Genomic DNA, 21,240 nt, shown 5'->3' on the forward strand with positions numbered 1-21,240 from the left:
GGGCACATTGAACCAGGCTGAATAACAACAACACACTTTCATGAAGAGTCTAATATGGGCAACAAGGCAAAGCAAACGTAGCCGATGCTTTACCTGATGGGTACAATGTTGCTGTTGAGGGGTTGCTGTGGATAGTGCTGGAGGGCAGGCAGGGCTGGACTGGGACAAAAAATCGGCCTGGGCATTTTGACTGGAGACCGGCCCACCAAAAATGTGACGTCATTCATGGATAAAATCGCAAAGGATTCTGGGAACTTTTGGCAAGCGGTACTAGCGCATGCAGGCTTTCAATTGAACTCAGTTACACAGCGATAAAAAGAAACACAAAAAATGGCAAGAAGCTGCTGTATTATTAACTGCAATAGCCGGTGTTGTGCCAAAAAGTGATTGTCTGCCAAAAACTGATTTCCGGTATTTGCAAAGAAACTGATTGCTCGTATTTAAATTGCTATAAGTAACTTGTTGGGCTATAATATGTGAAACATATGTCAAATGCATCCCTCATGGATGACATAAAGTCATACTGAGCAACAAACAACATTAGTGTAACAAGGTGGAAGCCGCAATCAGTCTGTGGCAGTGACTTTTATATAACCTTTATTTATGCCGTAAAAAAAAATCTAATTAACATTAAAAATGTATTTTTTAAGAAGTAGTTGGACAGCAGAAATGGCTCAAATATTACAATTATTTTTCCACTACTAATTAATTACCGTTGAGCTCAAAGGTTATATTAATACACGGTTAACGAATGTGTATTTATGACGACGATTTGTGAGACGAACAAAGGTAAACTTACGTTTGTTCGTACGATGGTCTTTCGGTGCATTTCAAGGTCCTGCACCCATCCGTCGGTAAACTGTACCTGGGCTTGTTGCAGTGACCTGAAGTTACTAAACTTCATGAGTGTATGCACTCACTCCAAGAACCGTATAATTATAAATCTGAGCGTGGTGAAAGTTGGGCAGCACGCTAACGTCTTTTGTCCCTCTGTGTGCTCGTAAGGGTCTGACCCTTTCACTCCTTTGATTTTTCTTCGTATCTTTTCTTTGTCTTTTCGTCGAGTCTGTCTTTGTACGGACCGGCATTGTTCTCCGTCGTTTTGTACATACCTTTTTTGTGCGGCAAAGAAAAAACAAGAAGGTATTGGAACCGGAAAATGAACGTTTTGCGGTGCTGCAATTGCAAATGCTTGTATTTGATGCGGTACTTGGATTGTTTTGCCAGGAGTTCCCGGCATGCAATGCGCAAAGTCACGTGGTCTGTCAATCGCTATAGGAAAAACCATAAAGCCTTTGCATGAAAACAACTGCTTTGATGTACACTGCCTTGTTGGTATATATGTATCAATCTGATAATGTTAAACCTACACCATTCTCCCTATTCGGGATTTTAAACAGTACATAGCGGAAACAAAAAGACTGCTTGGTAGAGTTAACCTCCTGAACTATCTACAACACATGGTAGAAACCTGAAATTAAGACCAAGAACACTAGAGGTGAGACATGATCATTAATTAATATTAAAATTAATAAATGACAGATTTAGGGATATTTTCATAAAGTATTTATTTACCAAAACAATAGAAAACAGCATGGTAGCACAATATATTTTGTTAACACAGCAACCTTTAAATATGAAAGGAGACAGAGAAAGAAAGGTGAGAAAGAAGAATAAGAATAACACTTAATTGAGTTTTTGATGGCATTTTACACACAGTACTAATACAGTATCTAGAAAATATGGGAAAATACTGGCATCATATACAGTACTTACTTCTGAAGAAATTATATGCGACCCTGAAAAACAGGACACAAATGAAAGGTCAAAGAACTGTGAATGGCAATTGATGGACTTGCTCAGATGATCACAGTACTGGCATCTTTATTCCAGAAAGGAATTAGAGAAATCATATACACTAGTACTTACGTTGATGAACTTAAAAAGTTGAATGGTCTCGAACCTCTTAAACAAACAATTTATGATCAGACCCTGACAAACAGGACAGAAAGGAATAAAGATTAGATGAATATTAAAATCTATAAAGGACAGATTATGATTGAATTGTATCACCAAAGACTATTCACTCATCAATAAAAGGTCACCTACAACACTTCCACAGCAGCAACACTGAACATATCTTAAGACATGGAAACCTTTATGAAGTGAAAGGACAGTGAAGGTTGAGAAAGAATTGTACTTAATAGATTTTTTCAGACGATGACAGTACTGGTATGCTTACTCTAGAAAAATGGTTGAATCATATTCCATATAGTACTTACTTAAAATGAACACACTTCAGTCCTCCTAAAATGACTGACAGCATCTGAAATGAAACAATGACAGATTAAGACTGTAAGAATATATGTTTATAAATGCCTAATACTCCAATCTCATATTTATTCTATCTATTAAGATGGACAAATTCTAAGCATTTACCAATCACTTGACTTGTTTGAAGTGAAGGTAGATACTAAACGTATTCATTTAGGCAATAACAATAAAGCTGAATTTAATATTAACAATAGATAATTAGGAATGTTTTGCTCATTTTTATTTCACCTCACCAGGTTACAAAAGGAGCTTTCTCAGCAGGTCACTCTTCTCAGCTACCCTGTCAATGACCATGTCAGAGTCCAATGACATGAGAATGTCCTTTTCAGTGGCCATCAGCATAAACATCTCCAGCTTGTTTGCAGACAGGCTGCTTCGGAGTCTGCTTTTAATGAAGTTGAGTGTAGAGAACGTTCTTTCACAGGCAACCTGAGTGAGGGAGAGGGTCAGCAGGTACTTGTATGCCAGCCCAAGGAGACGATAGGCATCAGACAGCATGTTGAACCGCCTGAGTATTTGATAGCAGCACAGTGGGCAATTTTTGCAAGAACCACAGCTTTCGGTCACAATTTCACTTTCTTCGTCCCATTCTTCAGATCTGTCCTTTGCTGTTCTGGTCGTGTACTCATCTACATGTGATGTCTTAAGCCTTTCCCACTGTTCAGCAAAACGTTTCAGTTCTGACTGAAGGTTATTAACTGTAGCCCTGCTGTCAAATTTAAGTAGACAGGCGCTGAGGTTCTGAAATGCATTACTTGGAAGAGAAACTGTTCTGACCTGGCTAAACTTCCTGGGGTCCAACCATGCCAAATCGGCAAGAAGAGGGCCATGTATGACAAATCGTCTGTGGATTGCTTCAATAACTGTGTCCAGGATGATGTTGTGCACTTTCACCTCATATGATTTCTCAGCATTGATTTGCAACTCATCTTCAGGCATCTCTCCGGCCATGCCTTTTCTCCTTTTGGCTCTCTTTTTAGGTAGTTCAGCCTCCACTTCCATGTCTGTGTTGTTCTCCCTCTCCTCTAGTTTTTGATTTGTCTGTTTCACAAATGTGTCTGCAGCTGTCTTCACAGTTGGAAAGTCCCTGGCAATACTTTTGAGGCCATCTTGTGTGGCAGTCACCATATGATGGGCAGAGAGAATGTCCATCCCCTTTGACTGGAGGTACTTTGACAGAGGAGTTGTTGCTCAAACACTCTAAGAAATATCTGTGCTGTTAACACAGTTTCATGCTTCAAGAGACACTCTTTAAAGCCTCGTGCTTTGACACGAACAGCTGGCTTTTCTTTTTCCCTCTTTTCAATGGCTTCCATCGTCAGCACTACATCAACGAAGAGGCCATCATCTGGTTTTCCAAAATGTCCAAAGATTTTCTGGAGGGCATCATGCTTGGCCCACCACCGTGTCTCACCTATTGGACTGAGGCGTCTGTGTCTTGTGTTTTCGGTTTGTTTCTCCCACAGATCAACCCTGTGATAGGACTCCTTGATGAACACAGCTATGTCATTAAGTAAATTAAAGAGTGATCCACTTTCAATGACACTTTGTGTTGTGTCAGCAATCACAAGATTAAGTATGTGTGCATAGCACCACACATGAACATGAGTTGGAGACTGGGCAGTCATAAGTGCTGAAAAGCCTTTGTACTGGCCCTGCATATTTGAAGCACCATCTGTTGCATTCCCAATGCACATGGCCTTGTCTAGATTCAGATGCTCTAAAACTCCGGAAAGCAAGTTTACAAAGTACTGCCCCGTGGATGCTTCGCACCTCACTATGGAGACAAGCCTCTCCTGCACAGACTCAGTAACATACCTGATGATTACTGAACACTGATCATAACCTGTGATGTCTTGGGTTGTGTCTAGCTGAACAGAAAACATCCCAGCTTTCTGGACATCACTGGCGATGCTCTCTTGAAGGAGATGGCCAAGTGCATCAATCACTGAGTTGACAGTTGTTTTGGAGAGTAGGGTGATGAGAGATCCTCTACCTCTTGATCCACTGGTCTGATGCAACTTCTTGCTTTTTTCAATGCAGTCATTCAAATGTTCTCCAAGGCACATATCATACTTGCCTAATAACACAATCAGTTCCAGAAAGTTACCATGATCGATGGTGTTATCACCTAAAGTGTATGCAGCCTCATTCTCCACATGCCTATAGCTGAGTCCCCTCTTCCCAAGTACTTTGATCACATCCACTATACGCTCTAAAACTTGCCGTCTCTTTTTCACTTGTGCTCTGTGAGCTGACAACTGACTGCCAGCAAACAAGCTCCTGATGTTGCCTTTTGAGCACCTTAAGAAAAAAGCTTCAGCACAGGTCTGGTGTGTATTGCTCTTTTCATGCTCCTCTGTGCGCAGATGTATATGTCGCCAGTCACTCATGCCTGTTATAAATGTGCTGGTGTCAGTCAGCCTTGCAAATGCCAGACACACAAAGCAGAACAATAAATGGCGTTCTTTGCAATAAGTAAGCCACTTCCTGTTGGTGCCATCTTTACAGCTGAACACCCTCATCACAACTGCACTGCTACTGTTCTGCTGTGGGTGGTAATCTAAGAAGGCCTGTAATATGGCAGGTTCAGGGCGAGCAAAGTAATCGATGCCCTGGCTCTCACTCTCCTGCTCTTCCATCTCTCTCTCCTGCTCTTCCATCTCTCTCTCTTGCTCTTCCATCTCTCTCTCTTGCTCTTCCATCTCTCTCTCTTGCTCTTCCATCTCTCTCTCCTGCTTTTCCATCTCTCTCTCTTGCTCTTCCATCTCTCTCTCTCCTGCTCTTCCATCTCTCTCTCTCTCTTGCTCTTCCATCTCTCTCTCTCTTGCTCTTCCATCTCTCTCTCCTGTTTTTCCATCTCTCTCTCTTGCTCTTCCATCTCTCTCTCTCTTGCTCCATCTCTCTCTCTTGCTCTTCCATCTCTCTCTCTCTTGCTCTTCCATCTCTCTCTCCTGTTTTTCCATCTCTCTCTCTTGCTCTTCCATCTCTCTCTCCTGCTTTTCCATCTCTCTCTCCTGCTTTTCCATCTCTCTCTCTCTCTTGCTCTTCCATCTCTCTCTCTCTTGCTCTTCCATCTCTCTCTCCTGTTTTTCCATCTCTCTCTCTTGCTCTTCCATCTCTCTCTCTCTTGCTCCATCTCTCTCTCTTGCTCTTCCATCTCTCTCTCTTGCTCTTCCATCTCTCTCTCTTGCTCTTCCATCTCTCTCTCTTGCTCTTCCATCTCTCTCTCCTGCTCTTCCATCTCTCTCTCTTGCTCTTCCATCTCTCTCTCTTGCTCTTCCATCTCTCTCTCTCTCTTGCTCTTCCATCTCTCTCTCTTGCTCTTCCATCTCTCTCTCTTGCTCCATCTCTCTCTCCTGCTCCATCTCTCTCTCCTGCTCCATCTCTCTCTCCTGCTCCATCTCTCTCTCTTGCCCTTCCATCTCTCTCTCTTGCCCTTCCATCTCTCTCTCTTGCTCTTCCATCTCTCTCTCTCTCTTGCTCCATCTCTCTCTCTTGCTCTTCCATCTCTCTCTCTTGCTCCATCTCTCTCTCTTGCTCTTCCATCTCTCTCTCTCTCTTGCTCCATCTCTCTCTCTTGCTCTTCCATCTCTCTGCTGCTCTTCCATCTCTCTCTGCTGCTCTTCTGTCTCCTCTGTCACAGACTTCTCCACTTTTGATGATAAATCAGCTGGTGCAACATGGATTGGCACAATTTGTTAAGACTTTGAGAAGTTTGAGAAACTAACCTTAAGCATAAAATAAAATTTACTATCAGTAACTTCATAGCACCCGCCCAGCAGTATATAAACTCCGTCATGCTAGTTACGCTGTACGAGTTATTCTAAGCGACTGTATAAAGTCACCACAACGAAAACAAACTACAACTAAAATTAGTTTATATCTGACACAGATAGACAGCAGGTCATAACTTCTTACCTGAAGTTCAGTTCCTCTGCCACTATGACCGGCGGCCGCCTCGGGTCTCTCCTCCTCCTGCCTCCCCTTTCCTTCATCCACCTGCTGGCCTCCACCACTTGCTGATCTTGCTAAATCTATGGAAGCTATGCCATAGCTACCACCAAACAATTCAGTAATTTTCACACATTTGGCAGCGTCTGCCTGAAGGGCTTGTTTCTTTTTGGCCCTAATTTTTTCGGCACCTCCTTTCCTTTTTTTGTTCTCCATTTTCTTTAGTTCGTCTATAAGATTGCTAAACATGGGGGAGGGTGCATCCGACCTCCTCGGCTGTAATTGGTCCAGCCCAGAGTCGATCATGACCAATTGGCCAATCCAACACCTTTCATTGTTTATACCCTTCCCAAAAAAAAAACAAAACAAAAAAAAAAAACGGTCGGCCCATAAAAACAAAAAATCGCCAGCGGCCCACCGGGCAAGTGCCCGGTATGCCCGATGGCCAGTCCAGCTATGAGGGCAGGGCTGTGTTGGTCTGAGACTGTAGACATTAAAAAGTCCACAGGAGAGATGGTAGCTGATTAAACAAGTGTCATGAGATAATAACAAAATGCAAAGATTGGTGACAGCGCTTGGAACCATAAGGCAACAAAAAACTGTGAGAAATAATTTAGGCTCTGCCTGTGAATCACTCTTTGCTTCTCTTCTTCCTTCCATCCCATCATTTCATATATCACTCTGCACTTGCTGTCTATGTGAGAACAAGGCACAACTTGCTATTGCAATAAACTATAATCTAATTATCCACACCTAACAACTCTTACACTTAATCTATAATAAAATGATGACAGAAAAATGTTATAGCCCTGCCTTTAGTAGCCTCACACAGCTCCTGCTGTTTCCTCCTCATGTCCTTACCAGCCATGTCTGCACAATGTTATATCATGAGTAAATCCATCTAAATAAAACACACACATGCACGCACACACAGTGACATTTTAGACCTTCTTCAGAATACTGTATATACTATGGGCATCCTTACATTATTATTTATTACTAGAGCTACAATAATAAAGCAAAGAGGAGGGGGAAGTAATAAATATGAAATAATGTCATTATGATGATTCCATGTGTTTCACTATCCACTCTGTGCAGGGCAAAGCTTATTACATGTTTAAACTGTAGAGATACAATCATTTTACTGCTGTAACATCCAACTTTTGTCTTATTTAAAATATAAATCTAATATAATCTGCTTCTTAATGTATGTTCTTTAAAATACAGCTTGTGTGTTTAATATATTATAATTATAATAATGCATAATTATGTGAACATGCATATTAGATCGTTTTTAGTGAAATATAATCCCTCCAGAAAGGCAGGAAAGGCCCGGAAACTTACTTTAAAACTAAATATGTTCCCTAAAACGGTGACAGAGCTACAGACCCATGACAGCCTTACACAGGTAGCCAGCAGCTGTGACCAGCACTACCTGTGCAGTTAATAAAAGCACAGGTAATGTTTGTCGCGCTGTTGCACACACAGCACGCTCGTTTGTTTCAGTTCGTCAGTAGCAACAAGACAGCTTACCAACGTGTACGTAATAAGCTAATACTCCTGGGTGCTACACACTACAGTGTGCGCTGTACACCTACTTACTGGTTTTGTCGCATCAGTCTGTGTCTCTGAGTTAACTTGTGTTTCTCCTACAGCTCCGGACCGCAACAAATGCGCGTGCTCTTTGTGAGCTCGTTCCCGGCTCGTAACCAGCGCGTTCTGCCGTCAAGGGCGATCATTGGTTAAATGTGATCATGTGACTGATGCAAGCCAGATCCTTTTATTTAGCAAAACTGTGATTAATAGTTAAATATTATTGTTGAGGGGCACAGACAGGACTCCGCACACACATTAAAAAAAAAAAATAATAATTTAAAAAAAAAAAAGTTGCCTCAACAAAAGGGCACCTTGGGCACCATCAGGAAAGGGGCGGGTGCTCAAGCCCCTCTAGCCCCCCCCCCCCCCCCCCTCTGTACGTTCCTGCTGTTAGGTTAATTGTGCTGATCCTCGGGTTGGGGGATTTGTGTTTGTACTGGAGCGCAAAATTCAAACCAATGGAAGATGGACAACAAAAGTTCAAAGCCATCAGGTGCTCAGGTTAGAAAAAAGAGAAAAGATGCAGGTAAGCAGACGTGTGATTGGATAATGGCAGCTCATCCTGAACCAATCAGACTAAACTCCAAACAATACATTATGTTACAGATTTTAATATTAATTAGTCATTGTTACTTGTTGATTTGTCCTTTTCTCATTGTGTGACGAATTATGACGACTGTTTGGTAGCTGTTATTGTCTCTCTCTCTCTCTTCATGTGTGTTTCTCTGGTGAAACAATAGTTTTGTGTTAATGTTAGGGCTGCACGATTTTGCATAAAATGAGAATCACGATTTTTTGGCTTAGAATTGAGATCATGATTCTCTCATAACAACAAATAAACATAAAAACAACAAATGTCTCACGTTTTGTTGTTGCAGCAAAATGTTGTCCTGCTTGAAATTCCGTCTCCACCGTTGCTCGACGCTGCGTGTACAGAGCAGGTAGTGCAACAATAGAAAAATAGTTGCGGGACGGCACTGTGTAGCGTTTGTCTAGGGTGTTGATCGTTTTCCTAAATCCCTCGTTTTGCACAGTGTTGATGGGAGCCATATTGTAGGAGCCATATTGTCAATCCTCAAGGATTGACGTACGCACGATGTAGTTATAAAACAGGGTTTATTCTGGTCTTGGCAACCCGTGAGAACTGCTCACGGACAAAACAATAAAACAAAAACATCACATCAAAATGCGCTCTTGTACATAGTGTCAATCAATCAAAAAAATCCTTAATTACAGAAAATAAACCATTTAAAATACACAAACCTTGTGAGCTGACATCCAGGAGGTGCTAAATAGAGCTTTATGGCCTTATTGCCTTATCTTCCATCTTCTTCGTCAATTATTTTCACTCTTTAAACAATATTTTCTCCATGTGTGGAGCTAACTGTGAGTTGCAGCATGCAGACACCATGTGTGCTAGCAAAAGAAAAGTGGCTGGGTGGAGACCCAAACAGCAAAGCTGTACCCTACACAGTTCACCACCAGAGGGTGCAAAGGAACAAAATCCAGACATACAGCTTAACAAATATCAAATGCAACAAACATCAAATGCAAAAGACCGTTACACTCCCACCAATCACTTGTGATTAAAAAGAATAAAGTATTGCCTATGAACTAATGAACGGCTTTTGAATGAACTATCGTGAATTATCCTTTAAGCAGAGTGCGGTGGAGAATCGTCTTCCGCTTCCATCAGAATGACTGTCTTCTGAATGGGTCTTTCCAGGTGCACAGGTTTGGAGTTACGTTTTCCTGCTCTATCCAGGGTTGGATCACTCAGCAGCAATTTCACCTTCCTCACTTTTCCATCCTTTCCAGGATACACTTCAATGATCCTTGCCAACTTCCACTGGTTGCGTGGAGTTATCTCATCCTTCAGGAGGACAACATCATTGATCTTAGCATTTCTGTGCTCTTTGGTCCACTTCTGTCTTCCTTGAAGATTTAACAAATACTCCTTTTTCCACCTTGTCCAGAAAGTGTTGGCAAGTAGTTGAACACGACGCCACCTCTTACGGAGATAAAGATCTTCTTTCACAAACCTTCCTGGAGGTGGAGAGATGATTGTGGACTTCATGGTTAGTATGTGATTCGGTGTTAAAGGTTCTGGGTTTGATGGATCACATAGTTGGTCAGTAGTCAATGGTCTGCTATTAATCACTGCCATGACTTCATACAGGAATGTCCTCAGAGAGGAGCTGTCGAGTTGTTTGGCTGATTGTTCCAGAATGGACATGAGAACACTTCTTATGGTGCGAATTTGTCTTTCCCAGACACAACCCATATGACTAGATGCTGGGGTGTACATGAGAAACTCACAGTCCAGTTTCCCTAGCTTGGCTTGATCCATTTCCTTAAATGCTCCAATAAACTCATTTCTAGTGCCGACAAAATTCGTGCCTTGATCACATCTTATCTGACGAACTGTACCTCTGATGGCCATGAATGCACGTAATGAGTTGATGAGGGAATCTGTAGAGAGATCGTCAAGCATTTCAAGATGCACTGCTCTGGAGCACATGCAAGTGATTAGCAAGCCATAACGCTTTAGCTCCTTGCGGCCTTCTTTGACATAAAAATGACCAAAGCAGTCCATCCCACAGTAGGTGAATGGCGGTGTGGTCTCCATCCGATCCTCTGGGAGGTCTGCCATCTTCTGCTGCTCTGTGCGCCTTCTGAACCTTCTGCATTTTACACATTTATAGATGTAAGATGACACGATCTTGCTGCATCCAAGAATCCAGAATCCGTTAGCTCGAAGTTTGAGCAAAGGCTGTTTCTTGAACCATCTTTATGATTGTTAACTCTGCTTCCTTTCTCTCTTGTTACACTACTGATGTCGTGTGATCTACTCTTGTGATCCTTTGCTTCTTTCACATAGCGCTTGAGTCTAGCAACTGCCTTAATCATCCTCGACCAGTCGGAAAACTTGTGTAAGCGATCTAACAGTGACCTTTGTTCCTCCCCTTGTATCTTGTGGACTTGAACCTTCTTAACCTCCGGGTCACTGGTTGATAACTCTCCCACCTTAATTTCCCCACTGGGTATGATCTTCTGCCAAAGGAGGTCTGGGCCTTTGAACCAGTTTGATGCTACAAGTTGTTCTGCTGTGAGACCTCTTGAGGCGTGGTCTGCCGGATTATCTTCGGAAGTTACATACCTCCATTGGGTTGAATCTGTGCTTTGTTTGATGCGTTCCACTCGGTTTGCAACAAACACATGAAATCTTCTGGCTTCATTGCTGACATATCCGAGTACCACCTTCGAGTCAGTCCAATACCTTTCTTCTGAAATTTCCATTTCCAATTCCTTTTTCAGCATGTCACCAGTGCGCACAGCAACAACGGCCGCCGACAACTCAAGCCGAGGTATAGTTGTGACTTTGGTTGGTGGAACTCTTGATCTTCCCATCACCAATGAGCAGTGGACTTCACCAGTTGTGCTTACTGCTCTGAGGTAAGTGCACATTCCATATCCAGATGCACTTGCATCAGAAAAATGATGAAGTTCGTAGTGCTGTGCCTTGAAGGTCGAAGGAATGTAGCATCTGTGAACCTTTACGTCTGCAAGGTTTCCCAGGTCACGCAACCAATACTCCCACTGAGGTCGAAGTCTGTCAGGTAAGTTATCATCCTGGCTGAGTTTATCTCGACACATTTGTTGCAAAATCTGCTTTCCCAGCAGAATGAAAGGTGACACAAACCCAAGTGGATCGAACACAGAGGCGACTGTGGCCAATACTCCTCTTCTGGTGAGTGGTTTGTCCTTAACAACTACTCTGAACTGAAATTGATCTGATGCCACACACCATTGTACGCCAAGTGCTCTTTCCATGTGTACTTCACCGAGTGCCATATCTAGCTCTTTGGGAGCTGCAGCGCATTCTTCTTTCGGAAGCGAAGCTAGAACTTTGGTGCTGTTTGAGATGAACTTGTGCAACCGAAGTTTGCCCATGCTGCAGAGTTTGCGTGCTTCATTAACCAGCTGTATTGCCTGATCTTCAGTGTCAACACTTGCTAGTCCGTCATCAACATAGAAGTTGGTTTTGATGAACTTGATGGTTTCTTCATTAAAACTTCCTTCCCCTTCAGCTGCAAGATGCTTGAGGCCATAGTTGGCACAACCTGGAGAAGATGCTGCTCCAAATAGGTGTACCTTCATCCTGTAGACAGTGAATGGAGTTTCAAGGTCACCGTTCTCCCACCACAAGAACCGTAGGTAATCTTGGTCACAAGCATGCACATGGAATTGGTGGAACATGCGTTCGATGTCACACATGAAAGCCACTGGGCCTCTTCGGAAGCGACACAAGACTCCGAGCAAGGTGTTTGTTAGCTCTGGACCAGTGAGGAGATGGTCATTTAAGGAAGCGCCTTGGAACTTGGCAGAGGCATCAAAGACGACACGAATCTTTCCGGGTTTTTGTGGATGATACACACCATGATGTGGGATGTACCAAACTGGTGTCTTGTCAATGTCTTGCTCTGTGACCTTTTCAGCATCTCCATGGGCTAAGATGTCATTCATGAATTTCTTATAGTCCATGTAGTACTGCTTGTTACTCTTGAGCCTTTTTTCTAAACATTTGAGGTGATGAATAGCACATACCTTGTTGTTTGGCAGGTTCGGCCTTTCACTCTTAAATGGGAGTGGCATTTCAAAATGACCATCCTCCTTGTGCCTAATGCCGGCCTTCATCTTTGTTAAAAATTTGAGATCTTCTTGAGAGACCTTTGTGTCTTCTGGTGCTTTCTCAACAAAGTCAGACTTCAACATCTTTAGGACCTCTGTGGGAGAGATCATTTCCTTTATTTGAGTTCTGTAGACATAGTGAACCTTGTTGGTGAGATTTAAAGAGGGATTAATGTCAGGCACCACTTCCTTCACAATGACTTGGTGACTTATTCCGAAGGCGTCTCCATAATCGAGACATGGATTGCCATAACCCACAATACTCCATCCCAGATCAGTTCTTTGCACAAACGGCTGATTTTCCTTTCCAGACACAACCTCACAAGGAACAAGTGCTTGGGGGCAGTTGTACCCAATCAGCAGACCAACATCACAGCTTTGTAGTGGAGCGATCTCACTTGCAATGCAGTCAAGATGAGACCATGCCTTAGCTGTTGCAGGCGATGGAATGTGATCTCGGTTTGCGGGAATAAAGTCTCTGGCATACGTCACTGGTAGGGAAATGGTCTTATTTGAGTAGAACCCTCTGACTTGTAGACCTGAGAACTTGCGACAGGACACAACTGTGTTTCTTGAAGACATAGTAGTGAGCTTTAGCTGAGTCGATTCACCTTTGATATGCACAGCTTGTGCCGTTTCTTCAAGAATAAAGGTCGTATCGCTCTGTGTATCAAGGAGCGCGTACACAAGAATTTCATGCGCTGGCTCACCTTTGGTTGACACCCATACTGGAATAATGGAAGATGTGTGAGTGTCGTCAACATTCTGTGTGACTCTGTTAGAAGTCGCTTCACTTGTTGTTGGTGTGACACTGTTGTCTTGTGAGACATCTGCGTCCGTTTGTCTTGTCCTGTCACTGTTCTTGTGTGGATTTCTCCTTGTTCTGTCTTCCTTCGTGCGATTGTCATGAAGACATGTTGGATGTCTTTTATTACATGTGTCACAGGTTTCTCTCCCTTCGCAATCCTTGGAGCGATGACCAGAGTTCAGACAGCCAAAACATAACTTCTTGTCTTGAACAAACTTTAGTCTCTCAACAATGCTCTCATTTATGAACCTTCTACACTTAAGTAGGCTGTGACTCGACCTTTCACAGTACACACAACTAGCACTAACAGTCCTTTCATTTGAGTTAGTTGCTAGCACCTTTGCTCCATTGCCTCTGTTCCTTGTTGTTTTTGCCCCTTCAGTTTCACTTGGCTTCAGAGCAAAGAGAGATGTTATGGGATTACAGGCAATTTTGGCTTCCCGTGAGATGAAATCTACGAATTGGCTGAAGCTTGGAAAGGTGTGAGTCTCTTCTTGCACTTCTGTAACCTTTCTGTTCTACCTTGAAGTAAGCCAATCTGGAAGTTTTGCGAGCATTTTTTGGTTTTCATTGCAGTCATTGAGCACTTCAAGCCCCTTCATTTGCGACATGGCTGTCTTACAGCAGCAAAGGAAGTCAGCAAATGCTTGAAGTTCCATACTGCCTTTAGAGCTTATCTTAGGCCATGCGTCAAGTTTGTCTCTGAAGGCCTTTGCTACGAGGAAGGGATTTCCATACCTCTCTACGAGAACTGTCCATGCTGCATAGTATGCAGACTCTGTGCCAAGCGGGAAGTAGCCTTCTATTGCCTTCCTTGCAGGTCCACTTACATATTTCCTCAGATAATAAGTCTTCTCTTCAGTTGGTATATTTTTCCTGTCAATCAGAGTCTGAAAGGAAATTTTCCAATCATTATATCTGATAGGGTCGCCACTGAATATTGTTGGCTCTGGTACCGGAAGACGACTTGCATTAAGAGACACTGCAAATGCTTTGACCAGATCTTCTGTGTTCACCTCTTGGTGCGGTTTCACATTTCGTGGCGAGGAACACCGTTTCATATGCTGGTCATTGTTTTCAGACTTGACTTCATTTTTATCAGATCTGTGGTGAAGTAGGTTGTATATTTCTTCATCTGAACATTCACTTTGTTCATACACTCGCTGTCGAGCCTTTGCTGCATTCAGCTTTTTTACAGTCTCAAGTCGCTCTACTTCTCTGCGCTTAGCTTCTAGAGCCTTTTGTCTTTGTGCTATTTCTGCTTCTTGCCTTTCAATTTCCTTCATATGGATTTCTTGTTCAAGCAGAACTTGGAGAGCAGCCTCATTTGCTGCAATTTCAGCAGCTGCATCTTGTCTTTTAGCCGAGAGCCGGCTGGAGTGTCTAGAGGAAACCCTCGAATGAGAAGAGAGCTTAGTGTGGTGTGACTTAACACTCATCCTGTCTGAGGCTTCTAACTTAGGCATAGACTCAGTCTCCTTCCATTTTTCATCCCTTTGACTTTTCACATCTGAGGCTACGTATTTAGATGAAGACTCAGTGTCCTTCCAAAGTTCTTCATCTCTTTGAACCTCTGCATTACTTGGGCTTGGACACTTTCTTACAGATTCGATAATTGTCTTTGTTATGGCTTCACACGTATCCATCCTTCGTCTTGTGTCACTATCTGGAGATTCAATACGTCTCAAGTCATCATAGGCTGCATTCACATCCTTAGAAGCACTCAAAACCTTGGAAACATGTTCTTGTAGCAGATCCTTTGAGCATTGACCATCTATAGCTCCTTTGGCATTCTTAATGACAACCTTCCACTTCTCATAGCGCACACTGAAACGATGTGCAGCCTTCTTTATGTGCTCACCGTACAGTTCTTTGCCCTTTTCCGTCAATGTACGGACTCGTTGGCTCTGTCGTGCTCTTTGTGAGGTAGTAGAAACATCATCAGCTGTGCCTTCAACTGCTTGTAGTTGCTCATCTGCAGAAAGTTGTTCCACATCACCCTTTTCACTGACTTCTGGATTAGCCTCAAACTCTGCCATTGTTGGAGGGGTTTGGGTTTTTTGTGTATCTTACTTAGCCTTAATGTAAAGGTGCAGCAGCTTAAATTTGATTTGTTAGTTGAGGAGCAAATGAATATTAATCTTCATTTACTGTTACAACTTTAAAGCACAGTAATTACTATTACTCCTTAAACATCACTTAACATGTATACTTAACTCACATTACATCTCTTCTCCAAGCCAGTAATACTGTTTCTTACAGCAACTGCTGAAGCCCACCATATGCACGATGCACAGGTTACTCATCACAACATTAACTTAACACTGTATGAATATCAGTCACTTGAACAGCAGAAATGTAAACAATGAGAAGGAAAGAAAAAAGAAGAAATATTTCAGTCCTTTGTTTATTTATAAAAGGAAACTTATCTTAATTAATTTTACAGTCCTTTTCCTTTTTATTTCTCTTTCTTGTGGTTAATTATATTGAGTCCTTTAACTGAGGCAACACTTATTTTCGGGGCACCTGAATTTCCTGCGGGGCTGCGTCCTTCATCTACCCGTGCAGAGCGGAGTTCTCACTGTAGCACCCTCAAGGATTGACGTACGCACGATGTAGTTATAAAACAGGGTTTATTCTGGTCTTGGCAACCCGTGAGAACTGCTCACGGACAAAACAATAAAACAAAAACATCACATCAAAATGCGCTCTTGTACATAGTGTCAATCAATCAAAAAAATCCTTAATTACAGAAAATAAACCATTTAAAATACACAAACCTTGTGAGCTGACATCCAGGAGGTGCTAAATAGAGCTTTATGGCCTTATTGCCTTATCTTCCATCTTCTTCGTCAATTATTTTCACTCTTTAAACAATATTTTCTCCATGTGTGGAGCTAACTGTGAGTTGCAGCATGCAGACACCATGTGCGCTAGCAAAAGAAAAGTTGCTGGGTGGAGACCCAAACAGCAAAGCTGTACCCTGCACAGTTCACCACCAGAGGGCGCAAAGGAACAAAATCCAGACATACAGCTTAACAAATATCAAATGCAACAAACATCAAATGCAAAAGACCGTTACACATATCTTTGGTCAGGTGATAAGTGATAGCCTCCGTGATGTCTTTGTGCCTGCGGGAGTTTGACGTGTATAGGGAAGCGCTGTATAAGGTTCCCGTTATTGATGTTTGGGTGGTTGACCCGGACGGATTTTCTCCTGTCACTTTCTCGTCATCCCTGACGTGCTCTCCGTTGTTTTTTCCCTGCTAATTTTAGCATCACACGGCACAGCTTCTGTATCACGTGGTATAAGGCTCCGCCCTTGTCATTTGTTGAGTAGGAAGAGTGAGCGCTTGTTTTCATGCAGAGTACGTCCCGGATCAAAATGTGAAGTTTTACAAATCACCACTTCTTTAGTGAATATCATTTCAGTCTCAGACAACCTCATTTCTCTTACAGAGGTTGAATGCACCTTCTGCGGATGGCGGTACCACACAGTGTGCGTGGACTTCCCCTGCACAGAAGGCAACTACAAATGCTGTGAATGCTAAATAAACAGAAACAAATGATCCCTGTTGTCTTTGCTTGATGATTGGTTTGAGTCTTGATTGCTGGCGTTGCATCTTTCAATGCCAGCAATGGCAGGTATCAGTGCTCAAACCTTTTGTGTTTGTTTCCAACAAGTTGCCCACCTCGGGAAACAAAAATGTGTTCTTTTACTTGTCAGATGAACATATGAGACACTTTGACTCTTCAGTGCAGTGTGGAGCCTAACAAAGATCTGTTTTGTGTCCCAGCTGATCAGCAGGAGGAGGAGAGTCTGACGGAGCAGCAGAGGAACATTTTCAGCTACTTGGACTCAGCTCAGCCACTACAGAGGAAACAATGAGCTCAACACAGAAGGTGACAGACAGAGCAGGACCATATGACCAAAGATATTTATCACCATATACATTTGAACATTTGCCATAACGATGTAGCTGACGATAGAATTGACACCAGACAAAATACTTTACAGCTGCACAACTTTATTAAAAACCCATCAATGTATTTTCACTGAAACAAGCAGCTGTTGTTTATGTGCATTAAAGTTATATAAAAATGTAACAGTGCAAATGCAAATTCCTCGCTGACAGTTTAACCAAAAGGCGTTTCCAGTGGAAACTGGCCGACACATCCTGAGCATAACCATGTATAATATCCACTAAACTTCAGAAGAGGTTATACAGTCGTGGCCAAAAGGTTTGAGAATTGCATAAATATTGGAACCTGGAGAAGTTGCTGCTTAAGTTTTTATAATAGCATTTTGCCTGCACTCCAGAATGTTATGAGGAGTGATCAGATGAACTGCATCGTCCTTCTTTGCCATGAAAACGAACTTAATCCCCAAAAAGCCTTACCACTGCATTTCATTGCTGTCATCAAAGGACCTGCTGAGACCATTTCAGTGATCGTCTTCTTAACTCAGGTGAGAATGTTGGCGAGCACGAGGCTGGAGATCATCATGGCTGTATCCCGATTCAGGTTCTGCAGCTTTAAAGTCCTCAAGGGCCGCGTACTCAAAGACCGCTAAGGCCGAAGTGCGAGGCTCGTAGGCTCGTGAAATGGGACGTCTAGCCTCCGTCGCGCTGCCCAGGTTGCCTAGCAACCATGATACTAACAGCTGGAAACGTTTCATACAGCTTTGTTTGACAGAAATGAAGGAGAACATATTTAGTTCATTTGTTTCTACATGAGCTCTGTGTGATTTGATGAGTATCTGAGGCTGAGACCACAGGACTGTGAAACATGATTGTTGGGCTTCATTTCTGTGCTGAACAGTCGTTTAAGATTAGCTGTAAATAACAATTAGCTGATGTTGTTCATGAGACTAAAGTCATCTCACTGTGGTAATGTAAATATAATATGGCCAATATTATAGTTATTATATTAATCACTTCACTCACAGACAAGTATCTGTGACAGTGTGTATACAGATGTGTCATATATAAGAGACAAATATTGTTCATTTAATATGTTGGTACTAAATGTGGCTGAATGCTTACATATATGTGTAAAAAGCAAATGTAGGAGCTGTGATAACTGTGTCTGATAGAATGAAGAGTAGACTGATATATGAAATATTCCTTTATTGGGTGAGAAAATCAGACCATGTCATAACTGCTGTAAGTCACACAGAATAGATATCAGAGCCTTAAACAGGCTGACTTCTGCTAAATGGGTCAAACTGGGCAGAAAGTCTACAAACACATAACATCCTTATAGAATATGATGTAACACTATAGATCAACTTAGCTCAGAATATATAAAGCATATAAACAGTTACAGCAATATGATGCAACAAACACAGCAGCTACTGATCCAAAATACTCAAAGCTTCATAGAACTGAAACCAACATTTATTTTTAGCTCCATCCTGCTGCTGATACAGACTTTAGGTTTCTGAACATTAAACTTGTTGCTGCCTTTCATAGTGTGTAACTTGAAGGCCCTGAGTACTTTCTCCCACACTGAAAACACTGGGATGATCACATTATTTGAACATTACCTAATAAGACTGATTCAGCACAGACAGTTATGTTAAACTTTCCTAGCAGTCCTTCACAAACAGGGAACAGTCTGTCTATTCTCTCCATCTGTCAGCTGCTGCTGGCTCTTCCTCCTCCTCTTCCTCACACACTGCTGAGTTTGTCCTGGTGGATCATCAGGGCTGCAAAGCCTCACAGATGATGTGCAGCAGTGGCTCCCTCAGTCTGTCCTCACTCTGGACATTTGCAGTCGTCACACATGGAAATCAAATGTGTGATAAGCTGCAGGATTCAAACACAAGTGTAACTTATAAACACATGTTCATACTTTTATTCCACAATCAGAGAGAAAGAAACAGAGAGAGAGTGCAGGACAGACAGGTGACAGTCTCAGGTGTACACACTGCTACACAACAGCACCAGAGAAGCAGGATTTAGTGTTTGTGTTATTACGAGTGTAAACAAGAAGAGTTCCAGATGGTGCAGTGGACACATGTGTGACTGCTGTGATTAAAGCATCTTTCTTTCAGCTTAACGAGTGAACCGTCAGCTCGTTCAAACACACGTTAAAGTGCGTTTGGCTCGACACCACCGAACAGAGGCAGCAATATAACACAGCTAACATTAACAGTGCAGTGAATCCTGCTTGTGCCGTGATGTTCAGGACTGCAAACCGAGCAGCATCACTGACTTTCAGCTTGTTGTGTTTGTGGATATATGACTGACTTTAATTATCCACAAAATCATCACATTCTCTGTCAGATTAAGGTCGACTATTGAACGGCGTATATTTTAAAGGCTTTAAAACCAAGTTAACGCTGAAAGTACAAACATCACTAATGTCACATAACTCTGCCGACAAGGCATAGCTATGGCTATGAAATGCTCTTTGTGTATCACTTCTTCATTATGAAAGATGTCATTAATGCACTAGTAATGTCTCATCTGGAGTATTGTTCAATCATTTGGTCAGCAGCTAATAAGACAGATCTTAACAGACTTCAGTTAGTCCAGAATAAGGCGTCCAGATTAGTGTGAAGATGTTCATACTATACTAATATTGATCAAATGCATAATAACCTTTCTTGGCTTCCTGTACAGGCTAAAATATTCTATGGCTTACTTGTAGTTCTAAAGAAAGCAATTCTGTTAAACACACCACATTTATTCTGCTCAGCTGCAGTATCCAGATGAAATACATCATCATATTACACAGTTTTCAACAAGCTGCAATTTAGTAAATGCTCGAGTTAAAAGTAACGTTTTGTAAAACTGTTACATTTAGAGCAACTTTTAAGTGGAATAAGTTGCCTTAAAAAATTAGAGAATTATTCAAAACTTCAATGAACACTTAAAAGCCGATTTACAGAGCTTTTAGTTGTTGTAAATATTGTAAGACATGATTTGTTTTTGAAATTTGTGTAATGTGCCTCAATGTTATTGATATTATTATTATTATTATTGATTGCTTATATTTGAACAATTGTGAAACCTCACTGTGGATGTAAGAGTGAAATTATGTGGATATCTTGAATCCACTTTATTGTGTAATATTTTATGTGAGTATTTGACGGAAGACGAGCAACATCTGTTGTGGAAGCTAACGGGGTTCCTTTAGAATAAACAAACATAGGATTTATTATCACTGAATAATTCTGTATAAATCTATACAAATTATAGAAATATGTAATAGGAAACAACAAAATAATCTAAATTATAAAATAGTGTGTGTGTGCATGATTTTAGTGTTTGAACAGTCATGAATTATCTTTAACAGCAGGTTGGATGTAATGTGGTAGAACTACCAGCAGGTGGGGATAAGAGACCTTTAAGGTGTTTGGTGCCACGCTCCACCTTCAGGTTTAAAACTAGTGTTAATGGAGTTTGTTCCACGACTGCATTTCACTCACTGCCTCTGTTTGTATCTCTGTCACTGCAGGACCAACATGGAGCCAGAAGTCAGCGCTCTCAGGAGGCCGACAAACCTCACAGAAGAAAGGGAGAGAAAAAACACACCTGTGACGAGTGTGGGAAGGGTTTTACTGAGAAGGCTTCACTAAAACAGCATCAGGTCATCCACACTGGAGAGAGACCGTTCAGCTGTGACTTGTGTGGAAAGTCTTTTTCCTGGAAGGGTTCCCTAAAAACACACCAACTCATCCACAGTGGAGTTAAAGCGTACAGCTGTGATCAGTGTGGCAGAGCTTTTACTCACAGTAGCAACTTACAGAGTCATCTAGTTACCCACTCTGGAATTAAGCCATACAGCTGTGACGAGTGTGGGAAGGGTTTTACTGAGAAGGCTAAACTAAAACAGCATCAGGTCAT

General features: G+C 42.0%; 2 protein-coding genes and 1 pseudogene across 2 annotated transcripts in view; 1 reads left to right on the top strand and 2 right to left on the bottom strand.

The window, feature by feature from the left end:
• Window positions 1–21,240, top strand: part of LOC146634309 (protein NLRC3-like) — a 709,813-nt gene that overhangs the window by 647,747 nt on the left and 40,826 nt on the right. The gene's annotated exons all lie outside the window — the stretch shown is intronic.
• Window positions 1–21,240, bottom strand: part of LOC146634314 (NLR family CARD domain-containing protein 3-like) — a 494,998-nt gene that overhangs the window by 205,390 nt on the left and 268,368 nt on the right. The gene's annotated exons all lie outside the window — the stretch shown is intronic.
• LOC146634316 (uncharacterized) lies at window positions 14,297–15,423 on the bottom strand (annotated as a pseudogene).

The sequence above is a fragment of the Diplotaxodon limnothrissa genome, linkage group LG3, assembly GCF_057381915.1.
Source record: "Diplotaxodon limnothrissa isolate DT_005_m linkage group LG3, D_limnothrissa_male_GT1.1, whole genome shotgun sequence".
Lineage (NCBI taxonomy): Eukaryota > Metazoa > Chordata > Actinopteri > Cichliformes > Cichlidae > Diplotaxodon > Diplotaxodon limnothrissa.